This window comes from Staurois parvus, unplaced genomic scaffold, assembly GCF_062004578.1.
Source record: "Staurois parvus isolate SC_StPar_1 unplaced genomic scaffold, SC_StPar_1.0 ptg000264l, whole genome shotgun sequence".
Classification (NCBI taxonomy): domain Eukaryota; kingdom Metazoa; phylum Chordata; class Amphibia; order Anura; family Ranidae; genus Staurois; species Staurois parvus.
In genome coordinates this window covers 5,849,467-5,875,785 of record NW_028318060.1, presented here as the reverse complement: position 1 = coordinate 5,875,785, position 26,319 = coordinate 5,849,467, and the positions used below count along the sequence as shown (strand labels likewise).

At 43.5% G+C, this 26,319-nt stretch overlaps 1 protein-coding gene across 5 annotated transcripts in view; it reads right to left on the bottom strand.

Annotated features, from left to right (window-relative positions):
• Positions 1-14,771, bottom strand: part of FAM135A (family with sequence similarity 135 member A) — a 164,082-nt gene extending 149,311 nt beyond the window's left edge. For 3 of the 5 annotated variants that reach the window (XM_089681332.1, XM_089681331.1, XM_089681335.1), the window contains exon 1: positions 14,648-14,769. The gene's annotated coding sequence lies outside the window, so the exon portion shown is untranslated. Of the gene's footprint in view, positions 1-14,647 lie in introns of all 5 variants that reach the window. The other 2 variants (XM_089681334.1, XM_089681333.1) reach the window with 1 other exon arrangement.
• Positions 14,772-26,319: the final 11,548 nt, after the last annotated feature.

The window sequence follows — 26,319 nt, the reverse complement described above, 5'->3', positions numbered from 1 at the left end:
TATTTTCTCTTGATATTCATGAAATTACCAGACTTCCTGCACGTGTAGATATCATTCCAGGGCAGAACAGGAAACCTGTGATTTATTTCTACAAGCATAAAACAAATGATCAGTTTATGAATATTCTGAAAGACATGAATGCTGAGTGGACGTAAACACTTTTGGATGAAAGTTAAAAAATTGCCAAAATTTAGAGATCCTGACAGCTCTGTAAAATTACCAATGAAACAACTTAGAACCTTGAGCTAAAAACCTAGCTACAACTTCTAACTCAGAACTTACTTGCTATTCAGTGTGGTGCTGATCTGAGCATGTTGATTAAGGCTTTGAGGAATATTATCATCCAGGCACAGAGATACTACGGCCATTGATATGAAAATTATTTAATGATTGGGTGTGCATAATGGACAATCTGGCAATTATGTATTTACAACACAGCACAGGAGTCCAAGGTTCAATTACCACCATTGATATTATTCTCAATAAGTGTGCATGTTCTTCACAAGTCTGTTTCTAGGAGGTCCCCAAACTATACTGCTACGTTAATGGGCATACACCTGTATGCCTGTAGTAGAGACATTGGGGAGCGATTTATGAAAACTGGTGCACTCAGAATCTGGTGCAGCTGTGCATGGTAGCCCATTGGCTTCTAACATCAGCTTGTTCAATTAAGCCTTGACAAGAAGACCTGAAAGCTGATTGGCTTCTATGCAGAGTTTCACCAGATTTTGCACTCTCCAGTTTTAGTAAATCTTCCCCATTATAGTGTACATTCCTCTAAAAGGAGGGGGGTGGGCTGAAAAAAAAACATTCTGCAAACTGCTGCAGAATGTCAGGACCATATAAAAGACTAAATTAATTAAACTGGATAAAGTTTTCACTAATAAGCATAATGAAGGCAGAAGGCTTTCCAATGTTAACAATAATATCGCATAGGTTCTGCAAGTTTGACACAGTCTACAGTACACTTTACCAGTGATGGATCACTTAGCACCGATATATCTTTATATAAAAAAGAAATGTGGAGTTTCAGTAAGGTATGTCAAGAGTTGGTAAAAGGCTGTAAATCAAGGTTTACAACTAGTTTTCCTCAGGTTCAAAAGTGGCAGCAAACCACAACCCAAAAAGTCAAATCTAATAAGTGCAAAGAAACCAACAGAAACACACAAATACATTTTCCTTTCAACTTGTGCAAACAGCTTGATCTGATCAAAATATTCCATTAAGTATCTGCTTAAGATACATTGCATTTTAGCCTTGATGTGTTTTAAACAAAACATTGACAAAGATACTTACAGCACAAAATTCTGCAGTCAAGGTTTCATTAACAACATAGCTAATAGTTAAGCAATGTGCTTTACCTCTATACTTTAAGTATTTTTTTTTCTTTATATATAACAAAAAGGTTTCGTCTCAGCGACCATTCATATTTCTGCATTTTACAAACGCAAATATTTTTGCACGTTTTTAAATGAGCTTTAATACGCTGTCGTAAATCCAGGAGTGTGGCTTTGAATTGAAAAAAATATATAGTAAACTCAAAGTTAGTTATAAATGTAGGAAAAAATGTACTCTGCTACATGTTTTTGGTAAAAAAATCCCAATAAGTGTATATTGATTGCTTTGTGTGAAAGTTATAGCGTCTACAAACTATGGTATAGATACTGCAATTTACGCCTTTTTTTGCTATACAGCGCGGTCATGCAAGATGGTACATAAATGAAATTTATATCCTTTTTTTCACACAAATAGAGCTTTCTTTCGGTGGTATTTGATCGCCTGTGCGTTTTTTATTTTTTGCGCTATAAAAAAAAAAAAAGCTGACAAGTTTGCGGGAAAAAAAACGATATTTTGGACTTTTTGCTATAAAATATGTCCAGTAAAAAAAAATTTAAAAATCAAATTTCGGCCAAAATGCATTCTTTCTTTGCTAAAAAAAAACCAATATGTGTAAATTAATTGGTTTACGTGAAAGTTATAGTGTTTACAAATGGCGGGAAAGATACTGGGATTTTTAATTTTTTTTTATACTAATAATGGCGGCGATCCGCGACTTATGACGGCAATCCGTGACTTATGGCGGCGATCAGCGACTTATGGCAGGACTGCGGCGGACATTCTGACACTGGGGGGAACGGACTTGGGGTCACTGGCATCCCCAGTGACAGCAATACAGTGATCAGTGCAAAAAAAAAAAAAAAACACTGACACTGTACTAATGGCACTGGGAGGAAGGGGTTAACTTTTTTATTCACTGAAAGGGTTAACTGTGTGAGGGGAGTGTTTTACTAGGGGGCGGGGGTGTGTACTGCATGGGGACACGCTGATCGGGAGAGATAAACTCTTCTCTCCTGATCAGCGTGTCAGGAGCTGTCAGGGAACTGACAGAAAGCAGAGCTACTGCAGCCCTGCTCTCTGTCAGTGATTGCCGCTAATCGGCGGGACACGGCCGGTAATGACCAGCCGTGGGCCGGCGACTGACACCCATGGCCAGGATAAGCGGTGCAGGTAGGGCAGCGGCACGCCTCCTACCTGTTTTGCAAACACATGTTTTAAATCATGCTTTTGCCCAGCCGTGCCAACCTGCCACCGTATTTCTACAGTGGCTGGTCGGCAAGTGGTTAAAAGCCCCTAAAACTTCAGGTTTCTTTTGGGCCTAAAACATGTACATTACAATATGCAAAATTTTTACCAAAAGAAAACAACTTTATAGTGATGTGACTCTGAATAATTTATTATTCATTATGGAGAAGAGGTGGGATTAAATAGGTTTGTACTTCTATCCACTCCTTTTAGGATATGTAAAATAAAAAATGTTCTTTAGCTGTTCATCTTCTCTTGTAACTAGTTGTTTTCTGACTGTATACTACTGTATTATTACTTCTTACATTTTTTATGTTTTTTTATTTTTACATGTTCATAATAAACTAAAATAAAAATCACATGCACAGTTAGAATTTTGTTCCATTCTACTCCTTCAAATTTTCTCGTCACTACGGTCAAAAACAAATGTCGGTTTAACCCCATTATCCATTAAAAACAAAAAAGCAGATGACTGTTCCTGAGAGGAATATTTTACACTGGAGTATGGCCAGCTTAAGCCTGCCCAATGTTAAAGCAGTTTTAAATCAAAAAGCAAACATTTATTATATTGCAGCTTACCATTTCTTAGATGTTACAGCTGCATTAGCTTTCTTTTTAAGGCTCTTGCATTTTCACCTGGTGAAACAGGACATGCTATCTTACAGATGCAGCAATTGGAAAGTTGAAACAAACCATTTATTACTGTCAGGGGTGCCAACAATGATTAGCCTTTATTTATGTAAAACCTTTATCCCAAAAGGAAAAAAAAAACTGTTTCTTCAACTGCTTATAAAGTGTTAACTGTATCTAAATTTTCTAGATCTAACACTCTCCTCCCTCCTCAGACTGATAATGCTGCTGCCCAAAGGTGTCTGTTTTTCCTTCATCCAGAGTGGGGGCACTCTAATACAGGAGGTGTAATACTGGCAAAACAGAGGATAAAAAAACAAAAATAAATAAAAACAGGAACATTTATGCAGCCACCACATCTAAGAATTCTAAGCTGCGATATATTCCATTTTTAGTTTGGAAATTAATATTGCTTTCCGTTATTTACAATGTAAGAACTGTATAATTATTACTTTAGTGGTTACAAGCAAACACAACATATCTGGCTGACTTCCAACAATATTTGCATTTGTAGTATTAGGCTATCATTTCAAAACCACAAGCAAAACGCAATTTCAGTTTTATTTACAATCAGATGATATAAAACTAGAATGTACAACCCAATTAACATAAAGCCACTATGACTATGGTAGATAACTTTTTGAAGATAATGTCATGATTAGTTTTTCTATCATATGTACTATTGTCAGCATACAGCACAAATGACATACTGATGATGCCCTACTTCTAAAACCTAAACTAAAAAAAAATTATATTCCTGTATGTCAATGTGATGTTTATTTAGCAATTAAAACACGTCCATAGCTTGCTATAATTAAGCTCTATCTAGCTACAAACTGCTAGGGTTACAGCAAAAGTGTAAACCGGTCTAGTTAAGTTACACTTTGGCATACTCTAACAGATATTCTTTATCTTTACAGGAAGAACAAGAAGGTCCAGCCAAGTGGTCCCCAAACTGCAGCCCCTTGTTTGCCTTCAATCGGCTCTTCAAGCACTTTTCTGCCCCCTGACCCTAACGATGGGGCATTATTATCCGCTCACTAATACTAACAGGCATTATGCCTTCTCCTGCTTCCCACCAATACTAGCACATATTTTATTCCCACTAACCACAGAGTCTGGGGTATGTTGTAATCCCACTGGCCACAGTCTACCCCCCTCTATGGTCTGGAGTACAGTGAACTGGCGCTTTGTTTAGAAAGTTTGAGAACCCCTGGCCTAACCTGATCCAAAAGTATGTTATAAAATAGCACCTTCTGCACTAACCATTACCAAATGGGCTGACATCGCTGGTAAAACATAGTAAAAAAACAATCACTAAATACAGCATTCCTTGTGTGCCATTGAGAAGTAATATTACTGTGACCAAGGTCAACAACCCACTAGGATAGGAAAAAATGTCATCCACAAACCAGAAGTCCTTACCTATGGCAAGCGAGCCAGCCCCAAAGTGGCATCTCCCTTTAGTGTGGAGGTCATCAATACACAACAGGTCATCTATTGGAAAAGTAAATATGTACTACAACATGGTTGCATTGCTAGCCTGAAGAAAGTGTGTTTGTTTTGTCCCTTACTAATACAATACTGATAATTTTTTTTTTTGCTCCTAGTGACACAGAACATTTTCTTTCCACTATGAGACTCTGGTGGGCCTGACAAACCACGTGGCTTGTCCCTAGGGCAGAAGGCTTCTATTACAACTAGGCTGGGGAGTGGTGAAATCTTGTGCAAAGTTCATCAGTGAATTTTTGTGCAACTCTTCATTCAGATGCTGTAACAGTAAGTCCCCATAATCTAAACACCCACACTTTGAAAACTGGCACCTTTATACAGAAAGGTAGATAGCTAAAACAAGCAGCAACACACTTTCTAAAGCTGCAATAAATAAGCAGGTCAACTGGCAGGAATTTCCCAGCAGCAAATTTGGAGAAAAAGAAAAATGAAAGTGTTACTAAACCCACAACAGTAAAATCAGTCTATATATGCAGTAAAAATGCTTGCTATACTCACTATGGAACCTAAGGAATTAATTCTCCACATTGTGTAAGAACGCTGTTTGATCCTGTCTTCTTTGCTCCTCCCCTTCTACTGTCCCCAATCCATCTGGTCATTGTACAGAGCCCTATGAGGCACTCTGCATATGCTCAGTTTAGTGTGTATTCCTAGAGAGTTTTTTATTTCTTTGGGAGGATGCATGTGATCAGCACTTTCCAGACAGAGGATCAAGGGTTATGTAGCCTCATAGGACAGTCAGGGGAGAATGAAAACTCCTCCTACAAGTCACTACTTTGCTGGACACTGATAGAAGGAGCAAGACTGGTCTAACTGCTGATGAGAAAAGGTATTTAACAGTTTATATTTACTACAATTGTATTTCCATGTAGTGTGTACTGTGGGAGACCCGATATAGTAAATGCAGGGTCCTGGGTTTAGTAACACTGTAAACAAAAAATACAAATTACCGGTATTGCATTTTTAAGATACAATATAAACATTTCTTCAGGCTAGCTATTCAATCATTCTTTAGTGTATATATTTACTTTTCCAATAGAGGAGCTAACTCACCCCATCACACATTAGGGTTGATTTAATAAAGGTAAATATGCGGTTTACTTTTTAGGAGAATTTTCCCCTAGCTTACTGTAGTGAAAAACTTATTTGCAAAAGAACACCCACATCCATGCAAGGAAAATAAAAATAAATAAATAAAGGTTGATTGCACAAGATTGGATGAGATGATGACGTCAGCAGAACTTCACCTTATTCGCTAAGCTAATAGGAAAACTCCCTTGCAAAGTGAACAGCCTATATCCCTTTAGTAAATCAAACCTCTATAGCTAAATAAGCAGTGCACTGATGCACATGGGGAACAACCTCCAATGGACTCTTCAATGAACATGGATATGTTCACACAATGCAGATCAGTGCTCCAATGTAATTCCATGGTGTAAACTGCAGACAAGTGTGTGCTTTTATACTGTGTGAGTGCACTGACCTACATGGTGTTTACAAGTAAATGTGATCCATATAGCACACCCCAGCAGGTACAGCTTGTATCCCCTAAAACACTCATTTTGATGACTGCATTCAGTCAAAACTATACATAAAACCTAAGGGCTTATTCACATGGGCATGCACATTTTCTGCATGAAAGAAAAGTGTTTACTGGCAGAGAAGATCCTGTAAAGAATGCACCTAAAGTACTCACGTTTATAAACAAAAACTCTGCAGCTGTGTCCTACTTTATTTTGTGCGTGTGGCTAAACGCAGTGCGCATCTTCATATGTAGACACAGCTGGGCTCATTGATTACTATAGTGCTGCCTTTAGATGCATACATATCTACTGCACACATCCAACAGCGTTTTTACTGCCCGTGTGAATGAGCTCTAAAGCAGAACACACAGCTGCATCACGTGCTCTGTTCATCTTAAGATGTACAGTAAGTTGTCAATTTTGTGCCAAAAGATGACCAATTTTGCCTAAGACAGCCCATATATGAGTCTTTTTAATTCAATTAGTGGGCTGGGAAAAAAAAATACAAAATAAAAAACTTGATTTCCCCATCCACACACTTACGTGGATGAGGGAATGCTGCTCACTGAGCTATTGTATTGATAGCAAAATACACAGTCAGAATACACTGATCAGCACTGCTGGCTATAGCCTGCAGTGCTAATTGAGAGGGGAAAATATGACAGGGTGGTTATACCGAAGTTGATCAGTAGATTGACTTCTGTACAACCTCCCTACCCATACATGGGTTGAAATTCGTCCGGTCTGTGCTGAACCAGCAAATATGTATGGCTAGCTTAATCATGCAAGCAAATGCTGAAATTCAAGAATGCACAAAGATATGTGAACAGTTCATATGTGTGCAACACTGTGCTTGTGACAATTTCCCACCACTGAGGATATTGAAGGGTGCAATATTTAAATGGCACTTGTTACACTGGAAAACATTGAATTTTGCTGCGTGCATTTCCTTGTAGACATGGAATATACACTATCGCAACTGACCTTTAGTCTGGATAATTAGCAGGAAAAATATTATGTCATAATGTCATGGACAAGTCTTTTTTTTTTTTTGCAAGTTGCAACAGCAGCCACACACAGAAAGTTAACATTTAGATCACAGAGGCAATTAAGCCTATCTTCCATGCAGAGCCACTGGCAGATGTGTGTGCATCCACGTCATAGCTGGGGCTCGGCATCTGGATCTGTTCACCCCCTTCTGCCCACTTGTCAAACTTTGCAATGCGACTGTGTCTATGCAGCTGGGGCTCAGCATCTGGATCTGTGCACACCCTCCTTCCCGCTTGTCAAACTTTGCAATGCGACTGTGTCTATGCAGTTGGGGCTCGGCATCTGGATCTGTGCACCCCCTTCTGCCCGCTTGTCAAACTTTGCAATGCGACTGTGTCTATGCAGTTGGGGCTCGGCATCTGGATCTGTGCACCCCCTTCTGCCCGCTTGTCAAACTTTGCAATGCGACTGTGTCTATGCAGCTGGGGCTCAGCATCTGGATCTGTGCACCCCCTTCTGCCCGCTTGTCAAACTTTGCAATGCGACTGTGTCTATGCAGTTGGGGCTCAGCATCTGGATCTGTGCACCCCCTTCTGCCCGCTTGTCAAACTTTGCAATGCGACTGTGTCTATGCAGCTGGGGCTCAGCATCTAGATCTGTGCACCCCCTTCTGCCCGCTTGTCAAACTTTGCAAAGTGACTGTGTCTATGCAGCTGGGGCTCAGCATCTGGATCTGTGCACCCCCTCCTTCCTGCTTGTCAAACTTTGCAATGCAACTGTGTCTATGCAGTTGGGGCTCGGCATCTGGATCTGTGCACCCCCTTCTGCCCGCTTGTCAAACTTTGCAATGTGACTGTCTATGCAGCTGGGGCTCAGCATCTGGATCTGTGCACCCCCGTCTGCCCGCTTGTCAAACTTTGCAATGCGACTGTGTCTATGCAGCTGGGGCTTGGCATCTGGATCTGTGCACCCCCTTCTGCCCCCGCTTGTCAAACTTTGCAATGTGACTGTCTATGCAGCTGGGGCTCAGTATCTGGATCTGTGCACACCCTCCTTCCCGCTTGTCAAACTTTGCAATGCGACTGTCTATGCAGTTGGGGCTCGGCATCTGGATCTGTGCACCCCCTTCTGCCCGCTTGTCAAACTTTGCAATGCGACTGTGTCTATGCAGTTGGGGCTCGGCATCTGGATCTGTGCACCCCCTTCTGCCCGCTTGTCAAACTTTGCAATGCAACTGTGTCTATGCAGCTGGGGCTCAGCATCTGGATCTGTGCACACCCTCCTTCCCGCTTGTCAAACTTTGCAATGCGACTGTGTCTATGCAGTTGGGGCTTGGCATCTGGATCTGTGCACCCCCTTCTGTCCGCTTGTCAAACTTTGCAAAGCGACTGTGTCTATGCAGCTGGGGCTCAGCATCTGGATCTGTGCACCCCCTCCTTCCTGCTTGTCAAACTTTGCAATGCGACTGTGTCTATGCAGTTGGGGCTCGGCATCTGGATCTGTGCACCCCCTTCTGCCCGCTTGTCAAACTTTGCAATGCGACTGTGTCTATGCAGCTGGGGCTTGGCATCTGGATCTGTGCACACCCTCCTTCCCGCTTGTCAAACTTTGCAATGCGACTGTGTCTATGCAGTTGGGGCTCGGCATCTGGATCTGTGCACCCCCTTCTGCCCGCTTGTCAAACTTTGCAATGCGACTGTGTCTATGCAGCTGGGGCTCAGCATCTGGATCTGTGCACACCCTCCTTCCCGCTTGTCAAACTTTGCAATGCGACTGTGTCTATGCAGCTGGGGCTCAGCATCTGGATCTGTGCACCCCCTTCTGCCCGCTTGTCAAATTTTGCAATGTGACTGTCTATGCAGCTGGGGCTCAGCATCTGGATCTGTGCACACCCTCCTTCCTGCTTGTCAAACTTTGCAATGCAACTGTGTCTATGCAGTTGGGGCTCGGCATCTGGATCTGTGCACCCCCTTCTGCCCGCTTGTCAAACTTTGCAATGTGACTGTCTATGCAGCTGGGGCTCAGCATCTGGATCTGTGCACCCCCGTCTGCCCGCTTGTCAAACTTTGCAATGCGACTGTGTCTATGCAGCTGGGGCTTGGCATCTGGATCTGTGCACCCCCTTCTGCCCCCGCTTGTCAAACTTTGCAATGCGACTGTGTCTATGCAGCTGGGGCTCAGTATCTGGATCTGTGCACATCCTCCTTCCCGCTTGTCAAACTTTGCAATGCGACTGTGTCTATGCAGTTGGGGCTCGGCATCTGGATCTGTGCACCCCCTTCTGCCCGCTTGTCAAACTTTGCAATGCGACTGTGTCTATGCAGTTGGGGCTCGGCATCTGGATCTGTGCACCCCCTTCTGCCCGCTTGTCAAACTTTGCAAAGCGACTGTGTCTATGCAGCTGGGGCTCAGCATCTGGATCTGTGCACCCCCTTCTGCCCGCTTGTCAAACTTTGCAAAGTGACTGTGTCTATGCAGCTGGGGCTCGGCATCTGGATCTGTGCACCCCTCCTTCCTGCTTGTCAAACTTTGCAATGCGACTGTGTCTATGCAGCTGGGGCTCGGCATCTGGATCTGTGCACCCCCTTCTGCCCGCTTGTCAAACTTTGCAATGCAACTGTGTCTATGCAGCTGGGGCTCAGCATCTGGATCTGTGCACACCCTCCTTCCCGCTTGTCAAACTTTGCAATGCGACTGTGTCTATGCAGTTGGGGCTCGGCATCTGGATCTGTGCACCCCCTTCTGCCCGCTTGTCAAACTTTGCAAAGCGACTGTGTCTATGCAGCTGGGGCTCAGCATCTGGATCTGTGCACCCCCTCCTTCCTGCTTGTCAAACTTTGCAATGCAACTGTGTCTATGCAGTTGGGGCTCGGCATCTGGATCTGTGCACCCCCTTCTGCCCGCTTGTCAAACTTTGCAATGTGACTGTGTCTATGCAACTGGGGCTCTGCAATTGGATTTGTGCACCCCTCCTGCCAGTTTGTCAAATGCCGCTGCTTATGCATCCACTTCAATGGGTTGTCTGCACTGTGCTCTGAGGTGAATGCGCATACATCTGCCAGTGGCTATGCATGCAAGATGGGCTCAATTGCCCTTATGAATGTGCCATTATGAATGATCTTACCAACTAAATAATGTGAAGGTGAGGCTATTTATTCTGCATTGAGTTATATTTTGTCCAGTGGCTAGTTTGTTATCCAGAACCAACAGAAGCAAGCCCTTCTCTTAAAGTGACACTAAACAATATCCTTTTTTTTTTCAAAAATAATTCATACACATCCACTCCTTACTGGCACTGTAATGTATTTTTCATTAAATGGTTTCTTACTTTGTTTTTCTGCCTCCTTGTGACATCCTCTGAGAGCTCCCAAACCTTTCCTTTTCCTTCTCACTTCTGTCGGTTTGAAACAAGCAATGCACATTAGTCAGGCATATGCACTGCTCTGTGTATGCTACAAATCCCATAGTCCGTTCTCCATCTCAGAAGCGAGCAAGAGTGTGGCTATGCTCTTACTTACAGTGGGTCCATGGAGAATGAAAGTAGCCACCCAAGGAAATCAAGTCACAGCAGCAAAAAAAAAAAAAAAAAAAAAAAAAGGAATTTGGAGATTCTGAGGAGTCTGAGAGCAATATAAGGGACTTTCTTGAGTTACGAATACATATTGAATAGAGTATTTTTTTTTGTTCATTTCCTGCCTAAGACTCGAATGTGTATGGAACATTTTCCTCTTAGAAGGAGGTCTATGCAGTGGACAAAGCAAACACAGCTACTGTATAGAACTATTTGCTTTGTGCATTTGTGTTTTGCCTGAAGTCCTTCATTCATAGTAGCTTTTTCAACTCTAAGCAAGAACCTCATTTACAGCAGAACTTCTCCCTAAACCCTAACTTCACCATTTAGCACTTTTTTTTTGGGGGGGGTAGCTGGTTTTGACAGGTACCTGCTCCCACTTCCGGTTGGATGACTATGGAGGATCCACCGAAGTTCTCCTCTTCCATCTCTGCCCTTAACCTTCTGGGACACATCACAGGTCCCAGAAGTCTGAGACCATTCACACAGAGCTGCTCATGCATGCACAGTGGGAAGCGGGTTGTGAAGCTGCAAGGATTCACAGCCAGCTGCCCACAGTAGACATCCCTGCATCGGGGACCCAAACACCAGCAAAGAACCAGCACAGGTGAAGACAGCACTGGATCCCTGGACAGGTAAGTGTCCTTTTATTAAAAGTCAGCAGTTACAGTATTGGTAGCTACCGACTTTTTTTTTTTTTTTTCAAATAGAGTGAAAAAAAGCTTTAATGTATAACTAAAGCCATTTTTCCAGTTTTGAATAGAGTGGAGATGGATTAGAACACCTGTCAGTTTTTATTGCTTCTGTGTCCCCATTAGGAAGATTCACCCTCTCTGTTCTGTTTACCGGTACCATCAAAGGTGAAAATAAAAGAAAATCTCAAATATACAAAATGAAAAAAAGCTTTTCCTTTAATCCCACTTTATAATTATTAGTTTAAAGTGGTAGTAAAGTCACCTGTTGGATTTATACCTACAGATAAGCCTTTTATTAAGGCGTACCTGTAGGCACAGTAAACATTTCCTAAATGTGCACTTTTTAGGAGATATTTACTTTAGTAGCATGTGCACTGAATAGACAGCGACATCCATTAAGAACTCTGTGTGATGGGGTGACCGTGATGTCACTGCGGCTCGGCCATTCAAACAGCCAGAACCCACAAGGAAGACTGGATGAAATGGAAGCCCCAGTAGTGGTGACAGCATACCGCTGAAGGCAAGTCTGTCATAATGTGCTAGCATGCAATGCATACGATCACATTATGACATTATCATGCAAGGGCCCAATTTTATTTATGTTATTGTTTTGTGGGGGGGGGGTTAAGTTTACTACCTCTTTTAAGTGTAAGTAAAGTCCACTTTGTAAGTTGCACCTTTTAGAAAATATTCACAAAGCATGCAGCTGGTGCATGTGTTCTGAGGGGACGGCTGGACCTTCAGAGCTCTGTGCTGCAGCCGTTGGCTCCCGCACGCATGCATGGGAGTGATGTCATCACGATTCCAACCATTCATACTGCCAGAGCCCACGAACCAAGAAGGAGGACCCTTGACAGAGCGGCCATGGAGGGCTTCATGTACAGGTAAGTCTGTCATGATGTACTAGCATGCATTGCATACTACTACATTATGACCTAAACCTGCAGGGTGTCCATTATTTTATTTTTTTTGGGGGGGGGGGGTTCGGGCTGTTTACTACTGATATAATGTAAGGTACATATTAACAGTAGAAACATGCTATATAGTTAATTCAACTACCAACAAATAATAGTTCAGCACATGTTCATTATGTACATTCTGCATACAGACACACACACACTGATCTAAACTGGACTGGACTGCAGTGTCTGCAACTAATGATTCTGTGTCTGGTCATATGAAGAGCTTACAATAAATCACCGTCTTTCTTCAGCAAAATGTATTACAGATTTTAATGTGACAAAGTTAGGAAGTTAGCACAAATATGTGTATATATATTCCATCACAAAAGCAAAGGCCTCTACTCCATTTTTCTTGAGCTACTAAGGTTTAGAAAGATTTGTATTGTGAGTACCAACAGGTCCATTCAAATTCTGAAATGAGAGCACAAATTTTCTAGGTTGCGACAGTCAAAGCCAATTTAAAAAAAGCTTAGTGTCATTATGTTGTCAAAGATCATTGCAGAGGTGAGTGGCACCATATGCTATAGAGTGAACTAACACAATGAGGTTTCCATGTGTTGAAGATACATAGAAACCAGGATGAACTGATCAGTTTACACAAGTGCCTGCTTTAAAAGGACACTAAATAATGGGATTGGTTTACCCGATAGCCACGTGCCACATTCAGCACAACAGTGCAAAATACTGTAAACCATCTGAAGATCAACATTTCCTGTAGTTGTATCTGTACAATGATAATGTACTTCCCACACAAGCCATTGCACTTTATACTATTAAAGGGTAACTCCACTTTCTGGGAAAAAATACACAAATTTAAATATAAAACATATAAAATTGTGACACAAGCCACATTGTAATTGGCTATTAACAATTACCTTTCCTTCTCAATCTGCAAGGCTGTAGTTTTCTGTAAAATGAAATGCAATATGGCTGCCTGGAGGCGTTCTGTACACAGTTTTGTGTACAGAACAACTACAGAAATGTCATTTCCCACTTGAGACTGGCTGACTGATTTTCTCAGAAGTCTGCATTAAGATACAAGTCAGATTTTGGACATCCTCTGTGACATTTGTGAGGAGATACTCCTAAAGGGAAATCATGTCTAAAGGGTTGCAGACCTTGCAGCTTTCCTCTTTAGAACACTGCAAATTCAGCAGCTGATCAATAATAAACAGGTCACTCCTATTCAGATTCAGTATGCAAAACACATAGAAGAATCAACAGCTTTTTCTGCAGAGCAGAAACAGGTTGAAATCTGCAACCAAGTTTGTTAAAATTCCTGTAATGTACACTGATCTCCATACACCTGAGCCGTAAGTGTCCCTCTTCATCCACCTGAGCCACGGGTCTCCTCTCCATATGCACCCAGCCACGGGTCGCCTCTCCATACGCACCCAGCCACGGGTCGCCTCTCCATACGCACCCAGCCACGGGTCGCCTCTCCATACGCACCCAGCCACGGGTCGCCTCTCCATACGCACCCAGCCACGGGTCGCCTCTCCATACGCACCCAGCCACGGGTCGCCTCTCCATACGCACCCAGCCACGGGTCGCCTCTCCATACGCACCCAGCCACGGGTCGCCTCTCCATACGCACCCAGCCACGGGTCGCCTCTCCATACGCACCCAGCCACGGGTCGCCTCTCCATACGCACCCAGCCACGGGTCGCCTCTCCATACGCACCCAGCCACGGGTCGCCTCTCCATACACACCCAGCCACGGGTCTCCTCTCCATACGCACCCAGCCACGGGTCGCCTCTCCATACGCCTGAGCCATGGGTCGCTGATTCTATAGGTCCTTCCATACACCTGAACCATAAGTCTCTTTATACACCTAATCATAGGTCCCCACTCCTCATATACCTGAGCTGTAAGTGCCCCCTCACCATACACCTGAGACATGGGTTTCTCCATACACCTGAGCTGTAAGTCTTAGTCCCCCGTCTGCACACCTGAGCCATAGGTCCCTCCATATACCTGAGCTGTAAGTGCCTCTCTCTCTCTCCCTCCATACACCTGGTCCATAGGTCCATTCTCCATAGACCTGAGCGGTAAGTCCCCCTCCATATCCCAGCTCCAGCCTGTGCAGACACACACACGTCTCACTGTCACACCCTGCACACAACCCCCGTCCTCCCATCTGTATGCACCCCCGCCCCCTTACATTTCCCCCCTCTTACCGGCGGCCGGGCAGAGGAAGGAGACGAGGCACGGAGAGGCGGCCAAAGCCCCGGCCTTTAGTAAGACAGCCATCCGGCCGGCCTCGGACACACAGCGATGAGGAAAGCCGCCTGGAGCCCCGCCCCCCGAATGACAGCCTGGGAAGGAGGGGACTCCCAGCCAAGGAGACACACCGCCGTACTGGGAAGGGTGGTGTCACATGGTGGTGTCACCTTACTACAGTGTGTAGTAGGGTGTATGTCATCCCTTCGTACTATATATGAATAGTGTCCTGTCCTCCATAGACACGCACTACGTCTCTTCCACACAGGAGCTGACCTGTGGCTATGGAGAATTGTATACATCAGCCTTCCCAGAACTAGCCACAGGGTAACGCTGTATGAGGCAGTATATTCAAGAAGTGTGTTGGGGAGGGAAAGCATTGCGGAAAAGGCACCGTCACTCTCATTCAAAGTAAAAATAGAGGGTGACATTTTAAATCTCTAATGAAGAAGAACCTTTCTGGAATAAAAGAAACCTACAGCCTCCTGTGTACACTGAGCTACACATGTATGGCTTGGTTCAGGGGCGGACTGACAACTCATGGGGCCCCGGGCAATAGGGGATCATGGGGCCCCTGTGTCCTTGCCCAAACTCAAAAAAGTCTATGAAAAAGGTACCAGGGGCATCTTACGGGGCCCCCTACTGACCCTGGCCCTCGGGCAGTGCCCGAGTTTCCAAATGGTCAGTCCGCCCCTGGCTTGGTTTACCTCCTAACACCATGCCTATATGAGGAGGACTGAAGTGCTGCACATGTGCAGGGGTGTTGTCATCCCACACAGGCCAAACAAGATGGCCAAAGACCACCAACTGGAGGACACTAAGGAGGAGATATTGGCTAGGGAGCAGTGGGACGTATTCAAACATTAAGCTAGATTCACATAGGTGTGGGCGACTGTTGCTGCGGGACCAAACCTGTTCCCGCAGTCACAAGCACTCTCACAGAAAAACACAGGAGATGTGTGCGGGTGCTATTAATCCCCATGGAACACCTAAACGTGGCTCCCACACTAGGAGATGAACTTTGTGGTTCCTGTATGGGCTGCGATTCCACAAATGGAGCAGGCACCATTTCCCTGTGTTTCACAAGCCACAGTAACCCATTCAAATGGATAGGCTGCTGTGCCCACACAAAATGTGGCTTGTAGAACCAGATGCACTGTGTGAACCAGGCCTAAATGCCACTTTAAGGCCTCTTTCACACAGGCGGTTGTTCTGCTGCTTGTAATTGCATGTTTTCTATTTTGACATTCCAACACTCTTGGCACAGAGATCACTTGTGTTTGTACAATGCATTTATCTGCGATTACGTGCATTTACATGCGGCTGCGTTTAGCTGCGGTAGTAAATTCTTCGTCAAAAACCTCCTCAGCATCTGTGAGTCTTCACAATATCATACATAAACTGTAGGCAAGTGGTAAAGGATGATACATTACGATGCGTTTTTTTCAGAGGTATCCCTTATAAGGATGATGATGCGTCCGCAGTATCAGCCGTGAGTGGATCCTTATGGGGAATGAGATGTAAAGCTATATAAAGTGTTTTTTAGGGTAAAAGTATTCAATTCAGCTATATTCAGTGGACACTGGGTTATCTCTTATAAATACATTTTGAACACAAGTGCACATTGCTGATTGATTTTGCTATATTTTTGCGGATAATGCACTATATGTAGCCATTTGATCTTTTTGAGGTACATGTGGACACAAAAGAATTGTTTTTTGGAGATGGATCAAGTTTATGTATGATATTTTGAAGACTCCCAGACGCTGAGGAGGTTTTTGACTTTGGACTTTCTGGGGAGAATGTGTGACTTTTTGTGCGTCTAGGGCAGTGATGGCGAACCTTTTTGAGCCCGAGTGCCCAAACTGCAACCCAAAACCAACTTATTTCTTTCAAAGTGCCAACACTGCAATGAAACCTGAATATCGAGCTTTTGGTTTAGAAAAAACAACTCGTACAGTAGTGCAAACTAATTAACAGTACAGGGATGACCAGAGACTGCGGACACAGTACAGGGATGACCAGAGACTGCGGACACAGTACAGGGATGACCAGAGACTGCGGACACAGTACAGGGATGACCAGAGACTGCGGACAGTACAGGGATGACCAGAGACTGCGGACAGTACAGGGATGACCAGAGACTGCGGACACAGTACAGGGATGACCAGAGACTGCGGACACAGTACAGGGATGACCAGAGACTGCGGACACAGTACAGGAGATGACCAGAGACTGCGGACACAGTACAGGAGATGACCAGAGACTGCGGACACAGTACAGGAGATGACCAGAGACTGCGGACACAGTACAGGAGATGACCAGAGACTGCGAACAGTACAGGAGATGACCAGAGACTGCGGACAGTACAGGGATGACCAGAGACTGCGGACAGTACAGGGATGACCAGAGACTGCGGACACAGTACAGGGATGACCAGAGACTGCGGACAGTACAGGGATGACCAGAGACTGCGGACACAGTACAGGGATGACCAGAGACTGCGGACACAGTACAGGGATGACCAGAGACTGCGGACACAGTACAGGAGATGACCAGAGACTGCGGACACAGTACAGGGATGACCAGAGACTGCGGACACAGTACAGGAGATGACCAGAGACTGCGGACAGCACAGGGATGACCAGAGACTGCGGACACAGTACAGGAGATGACCAGAGACTGCGGACACAGTACAGGGATGACCAGAGACTGCGGACAGCACAGGGATGACCAGAGACTGCGGACAGCACAGGAGATGACCAGAGACTGCGGACAGCACAGGGGATGACCAGAGACTGCGGACAGCACAGGGATGACCAGAGACTGCGGACAGCACAGGGATGACCAGAGACTGCGGACAGCACAGGGATGACCAGAGACTGCGGACAGCACAGGGATGACCAGAGACTGCGGACAGCACAGGGATGACCAGAGACTGCGGACAGTACAGAGATGACTGCTGACCTTTGGGGAGGGAGGGGGAGCGGGTACCTGAATTTGACAGGTACCCGCTCTTACTTCCGCAGAGTTTTTTTTTATCTTACCTGTTCCTTTATCCAGCCGCGCGCTGTCTTCCTGGCTTCTGTAGTGTGGGCGCTCGTCGGACAGCCGGATGCCCAGTGCGCATGCGCGAGAAGCGCTGCGCTTTGTGATTGGTCCGGCGGCTTCTGGGATCTGTCATGTGTCCCAGGTACCGCCTTACCATTCACAAAGAGCACTGCTTCTTGTGCATGCGCACTTGGGACCCGGCTGTCACGCACACTACAGCCGGGAAGACAGCGCGCCGCTGGATTCTCCTGGCGTGCCCACAGATAAGGCTCGGCGTGCCACGGGTTCGCCATCACTGGTCTAGGGGATTCATCTCATTTACTGTATTATATTTCACTTTGTTAGAAATTTTGTGGCTTTACCGATTTTGATATTCAAGTATTAAATTCTTGCCTCTTCTATAGCAACTGTTTACTTATTTTTTCTTTGTACTGCGATTAACTGTGTTTATGTACAGATAGCTGCGGTACATCGCTTCTGGACGCTGTCAACTTTATTTTTCCTCTAACACATAAAACCTTATGTTATGAAAACGTTGCTAAACACAGTGTGTGAATGGAGCCATAGGGATGCACTGTCTGCATTTAGCTGCGGTAACTGAGTTCCTCTAATCACAGCTAAAAGCTGAAATCTAACTGCCCGTGTGAAAGGGGCCTACAGATTTTGTGTCCCCCCCTCTGTCTGTGGTGCCAATAAAAATACAGATTAGATGACAGGGGCTCTGCCCATCCCCCTCCCTCACAGGGGCATAAACATTTGGAGGCAACCCTGGGCAAGCAGAGAAGAAAACGAAGGCAGCGCATGCAGGGCACTGCAGCAAATTGTGGTTATGGCAAAACTGTGGTAAAAATGGGAGGTGCTGAAAACTTCAGTCTATGTGCGAGTGCAGGGGTAAAGCATATGCAATGTACAGGTGTCAGGAGTGGGTATTGCACAGGAGGGGTCAGGAGTGTGTAAAGTATAGAGGTCACGGGTGGGTAACACAGAGTGCAGGGGTGGGTAACACAGAGTGAAGGGATCAGGGGTGGATAACACAGAGTGAAGGGATTAGGGGTGGGAAGCACAGTGTGCCAGGGTGAGAAACACAAAGTGAAGGGATCAGGGATGTGTAACACAGAGTGAAGGGATCAGGGGTGGGTAACACAAAGTGAAGGGGTCAGGGGTGTGTAACACAAAGTGAAGGGATCAGGGGTGGGTAACACAGAGTGAAGGGATCAGAGGTGGGTAACACAAAGTGAAGGGGTCAGGGGTGAGTAACACAGAGTGAAGGGATCAGGGGTGGGTAACACAAAGTGAAGGGGTCAGGGGTGAGTAACACAGAGTGAAGGTATCAGGGGTGGGTAACACAGAGTGAAGGGATCAGGGGTGGATAACACAGAGTGAAGGAGTCAGGTGTGGGAAGCACAGTGTGCCAGGGTGAGAAACACAGAGTGAAGGGATCAGGGGCGTGTAACATAGAGTGAAGGGATCAGGGGTGGGTAACACAGAGTGAAGGGGTCAGGGTTGAGTAACACAGAGTAAAGGGGCAGGGAGGGGTAACACAGAGTAAAAGAGTCAGGGGTGAGTAACACAAAGTAAAGGGGTCAGGGTGGGGTAACACAGAGTGCAGAGGACAGATGTGGAAAACACAGTTTGCAGGGGTGGGAAACACAGAGTGAAGGGGTCAGGGCTGAGTAACACAGAGTGCAAGGGTGGGAAACAGAGTGATGGGGTTAGGGGTGGATAACACAGAGTGAAGGGCTCAGGGGTGGGTAAATTAGAGTGAAGGGGTCAGGGGTGAATAACACAGAGTGAAGGGGTCAGGGGTGGGAAGCACAGTGTGCAGGGGTGGGAAACACAGAGTGAAGTGGGCCACCATGATATATGATGGGGCTGGGGCCACCTATTATGCTGGGGCCAGGACAGCCCCTTATGGTAGTTCTGCCTTCTCTAGCAGCATATCCTTTCTGCATTCTCACCCTACTTTTCAGTTGCCAGGAGTGAATAAAATGCCATGTACTTCTAAGTATTAACTTGGTACTTACTGCATTTGATGGTGATCGACTGGTGTCACATGGGTGCTGGAAGAGTCATAAGTCCTTTGTAAGTTCTTGTGAAACCAACTCAGAGGTTATACAGTGTTGTCTTTCTTTGCTTCTAGTGGATGAATGGACCAGGTACAGCAAAGGAAAGATAAAGATGTATAGCTTGGCAGGGGATCATTAAATGTGAATTTCAGGAAAGCAGCTAAATACACAAATTAAATACAGGTATTATAGATGTTTTACCTGTTAGAGAATTTATATTTCTGTCTCTTCATTCCTGGGAGAGGCACAGCCAGAAAAGTTAGGCACAGCCTAACTTTTCCCCTAATTACTGATTAAGTATATTGAGTAGGCCTTATCCCTCCCCCAACCGGAAATTGCTTTAAAGTCGCTTTGAAGTCACACATGGTCGCTTCACTGAAGGATTTCTTATGTGATATGGAGGTCATGTGACCCATTTTTCAGAAACTATTGCATGAGATAATAAAAGAGTCAATTTATCAAATTAAAATATCGAATGGCAAATACCACACATTTGTTAAAAAAGTGAGGCAAATACCACAGAGAAAAAAAAATCTATAAACTAAAGCAGGGGCAGACTGACCATTTGGAAACTCGGGCACTGCACGAGGGCCCTGGGTCAGTAGGGGGCCCCATGAGATGCCCCTGGTACCTTTTTCATAGGCTTTTTTGAGTTTGGGCAAGGACACAGGGGCCCCATGATCCCCTATTGCCCGGGGGCCCCATGAGTTGTCAGTCCACCCCTGAACTAAAGTCAATTCACTGAAGAACACATACATCATTTACCACCTGGCAGCAGGCAGTCGGTATTTTAGCAATGTACAAAATAACAATGAGGGGAACTCTGCATTGGCCAGTAAGTTTAAAGTATACAATGTATCAGTGTAGAAATGATGTGCCCTGAGCTCGGGAATGAAAATACATTGTAACATTTCATCAGAGGGAGATCCTTCTGTGAATTAAACCACACTAGAATGTTTTCATAGTTTCATAACATTTCTATGTGCATTTATTTCTTCCTCTGCTGCAGTGTTAGCATATTAAAAAAATTGTGAAAAAACACCATAAATTTTACAGCTGCTGTTTTTGGCTTCTGGTGTTTTTTTCTACAGCCAGTAAACTCCCCAGCATGTTATCCTATGTATCCATGCACACATAAACTGTAATCAGCGTTTTTTGGCAGGGATGTTTTTTTGGGTGGAAAAAAAACCCAGGACTAATGGGTTTCTAGAGGAGTTTTTTAGCTGTAAACACGCTCTAATGCTGAAAATGCGGCAAAACGTGGTAAACTGCTGCAAACCAGTGTTTTTGGACTTTTTATGACCAAAACAAAGTTCGGTAAAAAACGCTAAGAAACACAAGCAGAAAAAAGCGGGAAAATGCCGCTAATCACAGCAAAATGCCACTAAACACTAATGCAAAAACGCTAAAAAAATGCTGAAAAACTTAGGTTTTAACGTGACTTTACACAGCTAATGTTACCAGAATTATCAAATCAGCCAGTGTGCATGAGGACTAAAAAATGCTGAAAAAAAGCTAATCTAAAAAAGCTAAGAAAAAAGCAAAAAACTCACATTTTTATTGCAGCATTCTACAGCTAACTCTACTTATCATGTCCAGTGTGCATGAGGCCTTGTCATAAATATTGCAAAACAAAAATATTTAACATATTCAGGAAATAATGCATGTTTTTAGTGAATTGACTACATTTGAGATTAATATTGAATTAGTTATTTTAACTCATAAATTCATAGGGTATTTATCTCTTAGTGAATTGACCCCATTGTCGCAAAACCTAACCTTAAACCTGACTGTAAAACTGCAGCTCAACCTTTAACACTCCCAACAAAAATATGAATATATGTATATAGAAGTGCAGCGCTAAAATCACACAAAATACATATGAGGTGGAGCAATAAAGTGCAGCATATATAAATATATGGATATATAGCTATGCATATATAAAAAAACAAATAGCAACAATAAATAACGTCCGCAAGTAGAAAGTGCTGATCAGTGCAATAAAGTGCAAAATAGTGAATAAACAATGTTTGTGACTGTATATATCAAAATGATAAATATTATTCACCCAACATACATCATTCATAAAAACGTCCTTATGATGGTAATGTGAAAAATCGCAAAGTGCAGAGCGTGAATGTGTAATATTCACATATGGAATCCACCACCTGGAATGGATGTACACTCACCAGAAGGTATATAATATAAGGCATGTATCATATCATGTCACATCTGGGGGTGCAGCGGCAGTCAAGGAGTTAATCCTGCTGTATCATCCGGGTACCTATACCATAAGTGCTAGCTGCTCTTATATTTCTGCTCATTAGCGCTCGCCTGCGTATTTTGATAACAACCTTTAACACTGATTCAATGTCTAATCCATACTTTTTTTTCCCCACTGATAGTATGGGACATTTCTTCCCTGAGGTCAACCATTCTCTGTGCCAAAACAAAGCACTGATGAGAAGCTAAACTTAAAAACCCAAAGTGAAAGCCCTGAGAAACGAAGGCTCTTATTAGCATAATTCATTCTATTCAGCAGATGCGCATTAATGCCCAACTCCTTGTTCCATGAAATTTATTACAACCTTTCTGAAAAGTGTGCAACTCTTGATTCTGCTAAGTGTTTATGTTTCTTCTCTGTTCATATTAGTTGTGAGAAGTGTTTGCCTCATCAAAGGCTTATAAAATTAGATAAAAGGTTTCACAAGTGGCAGTCAGAAATATATGATGCAGAGAGTCCCTGGGTACTGTACTCCAAATTTACCAGTGGATTTGGGGTTTATCAATAAAGTGGAGACTTCTTGAGTTGAGTTACCCCAAATTTGCCACCCGATTTAAGAAGCCTTGCAGAAGAAACCATGACTAAGAACAATTGGGCAAAAATCACCAGCTGATTGGAAAAAGAAATGGATATAATCCTCTAGAAACAGCAGATGTTGTTACCCAGCCAAGCCAATGAGGGCCATTTGCTTGTACCACCAAACAAGATCAGACCAGGGCCACTGGGAAGATTACCAGAAGCATCTGAAGGGGGTTCTACTGGTGACTGAAGCTGAAGAAAAGTCCAAGATGTGACTCAAGTGAGATTTGTACCCTTACTGACTGAGGGATCTTGTTTTATCCATTTGCAATTTGTTAAAGAGGTAGTAAAGTCCATTTTTTATTTATACCTACAGGTAAGCCTATAAGAAGGCTTACCTGTAGGTTCAGTAAATATCTCCGTTTAGGAGATATTTACTTTAGTGCCACATCACCAGCCCATGTGTACTGCACTCTCAGTGGACGCCATGCTGTCCATTGAGAGACTTGTTCTGTGGCCATGAGTCCCAAGCACATATGTAGGAGTGACATCATTGCAGCTCGACCATTTAAATGGCTGAAGCCCATGAACCCGGAAGGAAGACCTGGTGAAGATGGAAGCCCTGTCAGCAGTGACAATGCACTGCTGGAGGGTTTAGTTTTAAGCTAAGTCTATCATAATATGATAATACTGTATATAGGGCATACTAGCACCTTATGACATTATCCTGCAGGGACCCTTTTTCTTTTTTTTTTTTAAATACTAATACAATATACCATACTACTGCTTTAAATCTTACATGTAGTGCAAACGCTGTAATTGGTCATGCTGATTAACCCATATCCTAATCCCAAATTATGCAGAGTAGCCAGTCACATGTTTTTTCAGCCAGGTACACAGTATTCCTCTAAGTCTTTCACACAGTGAGAAGGCAAATAGTGTCTTTTTGTGTTTTTTTTTTAATTATTTGTAGACTAGGGATGGGGTTCGTAGACAGGGGTGAGCCTCGGGATACCCAAAACTAAGATAGGCTAACTTGGTTGAGGATACTACCTTGCAAACAGTTAATTTATGCAGAAAAGGCTTTCAATTTAGAAAATGTGAATGATTCTGCATCTGCACAGGGGAATCCCACTGTGGAAACAACCCTGACTGGCAGATCAGGAACAGTCACTCCAGCAAAAGAGCACAACAGCAACAGTCTCTCTCCAGGATTTCTCTCAAGCCTCTATGTACTGTGTCATTGCATACATGGATGCCTCTTTCCAGTGTCAGGCAACACTGTACCGTGAGCCTCCAGGCCAAATCCTTCCTTGACTGCTCCAGCTGTTCTTGCAGCTTGTAGTATGTTCTTCAGTTCTTCTCAGAGCCAGAACCCCTCAGATTTTGCCTACAGCTTCTGAAAGACTTTGTAAAGTTTAACAGCACTTCCAGATTGGGTCACTCTGCAGCAGGCAAAGGACCCTGATGTTCCATGCTCCAGACCTTATATACACATCTCAGCCCCTGCTGGTCATTCTTCTGACTAGGGATTGGCTAAGGCTGTATACATGAATAGCTCAGGTTCTACCTTCTTCACCCACTATGTTTCATCACTTTCTGGAAAGACGGGGGGAGACAGGCAAGCTTGCAGCTGCGGAACCAAGAACAGCCTACACTAATCAAACCCAACTCCGCTAAATACAGCAGAGCCCAAAATAACTAAATGTACCTAAATCCTACCTACCTATTAGCACCTAAGTAGGAGGGTACTACATAAATATTGTACCTTTCATTAAATTAAACTCCTACCATAGGTAAACTTTGCACTGCACTTGCTAGAAAAAAATAATCAGTTAAATACTCACACATAGCTAAATATCATATGCTTTGACTTAGTGAATTATTGAATGTTCCCTAAGCATGCCATAGTTATAATGTATGTATGAAAACTGATTATTTTATTATTATCATTATTATTATGGATTTTTTACATAGCGCCAACAGTTTGCATAGCACTTTACAACATGAGGGCAAACAGTACAGTTACAATACAATTGAATACAGGAGAAATCAAAGGGCCCTGCTTACAATCTAAGGGGAGGGTCAAGCTATACAAAAGGTAATAACTGTGGGGGATGAGCCGATGGAGAAAATACACGTACAGTTTTTTTGGTGGAGGCAGGATAGGCTTCTCTGAAGAGAAAAATTTTCATGGAGCACCTAAATATAAAATTAAATAATGGCACATAGCAACCTACTATTGAACTATTTAAAGGGGACCTTTCTTATAAATAAATACACCACTACTGAATGGCTTTTTCTAATAACAAAGTAGCATCTACTAAACGTAAGTGGCCATGTATTATGGGAGATCCGCTTGATACACTCATATCAGTTACATCAGATAGGCAGGGAATTCCACTTTTACTCTGGTTGGACATTTAAAATATGGGGAGAGTTTCAGGAGAATGTGCAGGTGTTCTGGATCACTGCCTAGATAAAGATATATGTACATAAAAACAGACCAGGTAAAAAAAGGCTATTGTACTTTATCAGGCAGATATTTCCTTAGATTGAATTGCTCCTTTTGTTTCATCATTTTGAATTATTTTGTGGTCTTAGGAATATAAAAAATATTGTTTTGTATACATATGTGTATGTCGGGTCTGGTATTGAGGTATCACTGAGCATCCACTTTATTGCTCTCTTGCGTCACCTTAAAGTGGAACTTTAGGATATATAACAAAATTGGGCAGACAGGCAGAATTGTGAATGCAGAAGAGACATACTTTGTCTCTTCTGCATTAAAGCTATTTACCTGCCTGTCTGCCCCTGTACAGTGAGCCTCACATGCGCAGCTCACTGTACAAATTCAGCAATGCCAAATCTGACTGAAGTCCCATGCATGCATGGGAGTGACATCATGCCTGTCTGGCCAATGATAGCAGCCGGTGCTTGGAATCTGGAAGCCGGCCGCCTGAATATGTCAGTAGCCACGCAGGGAGATCCGGGATGCAACTATGCTGGAGTTTAGGTGAGTATAGTTCTGCTTTAAGTTGTTTTGCCTAGAGTAAGATAATAAGGAAATACAAGGCTGATATTAGGGATATCTATGCAATAATGCCTCATGCACATGGACATATCAAATTTTGTTCCAAATATGCTTGATTTTTTTCTGTCAGAACTTGGCAGAAAAAAATGCTTCTGATATCACTTATGTACACGGTTATGCATGTATGGAGTTGAGTGTGAATGCATTTTGTTGGTTAGAATATTAATTTATATTGGCCATTGGAATAAATTTATGTTCATATGTACGTGTTTATGCACATAAATGAGTAAATTTTGATCGTAAGCTTCTTTCTGAACACAGCTTTGGTGTTTTGAGATTTTTATGGCTCTAAATGCTGCTGATCTAAACGCCTGATGAACATGGCCCCATAGGCTAACACAGAACTGAGTTTAGAGGCATAAAAACATATTCTGTACACCTGTAAATAGTCTCTAAGCGGTATTTTTTATGCACATATGCATGAGGTCTAAATAGGTGCAAGCACACACAGTTGCCAAAGAGTGCAAAGACAATTTGGGTGGAAGATTTACTAAAACTAGCTCTGCATAGTAACCAAATCAGCTTCTAACTTCAGCTTTTTCAATTAAGCTTTTACAATAAAACCTAAAAGCTGATTGGTTACTTTTCACAGATTCTTTGTGCTCCAGTTTTAGT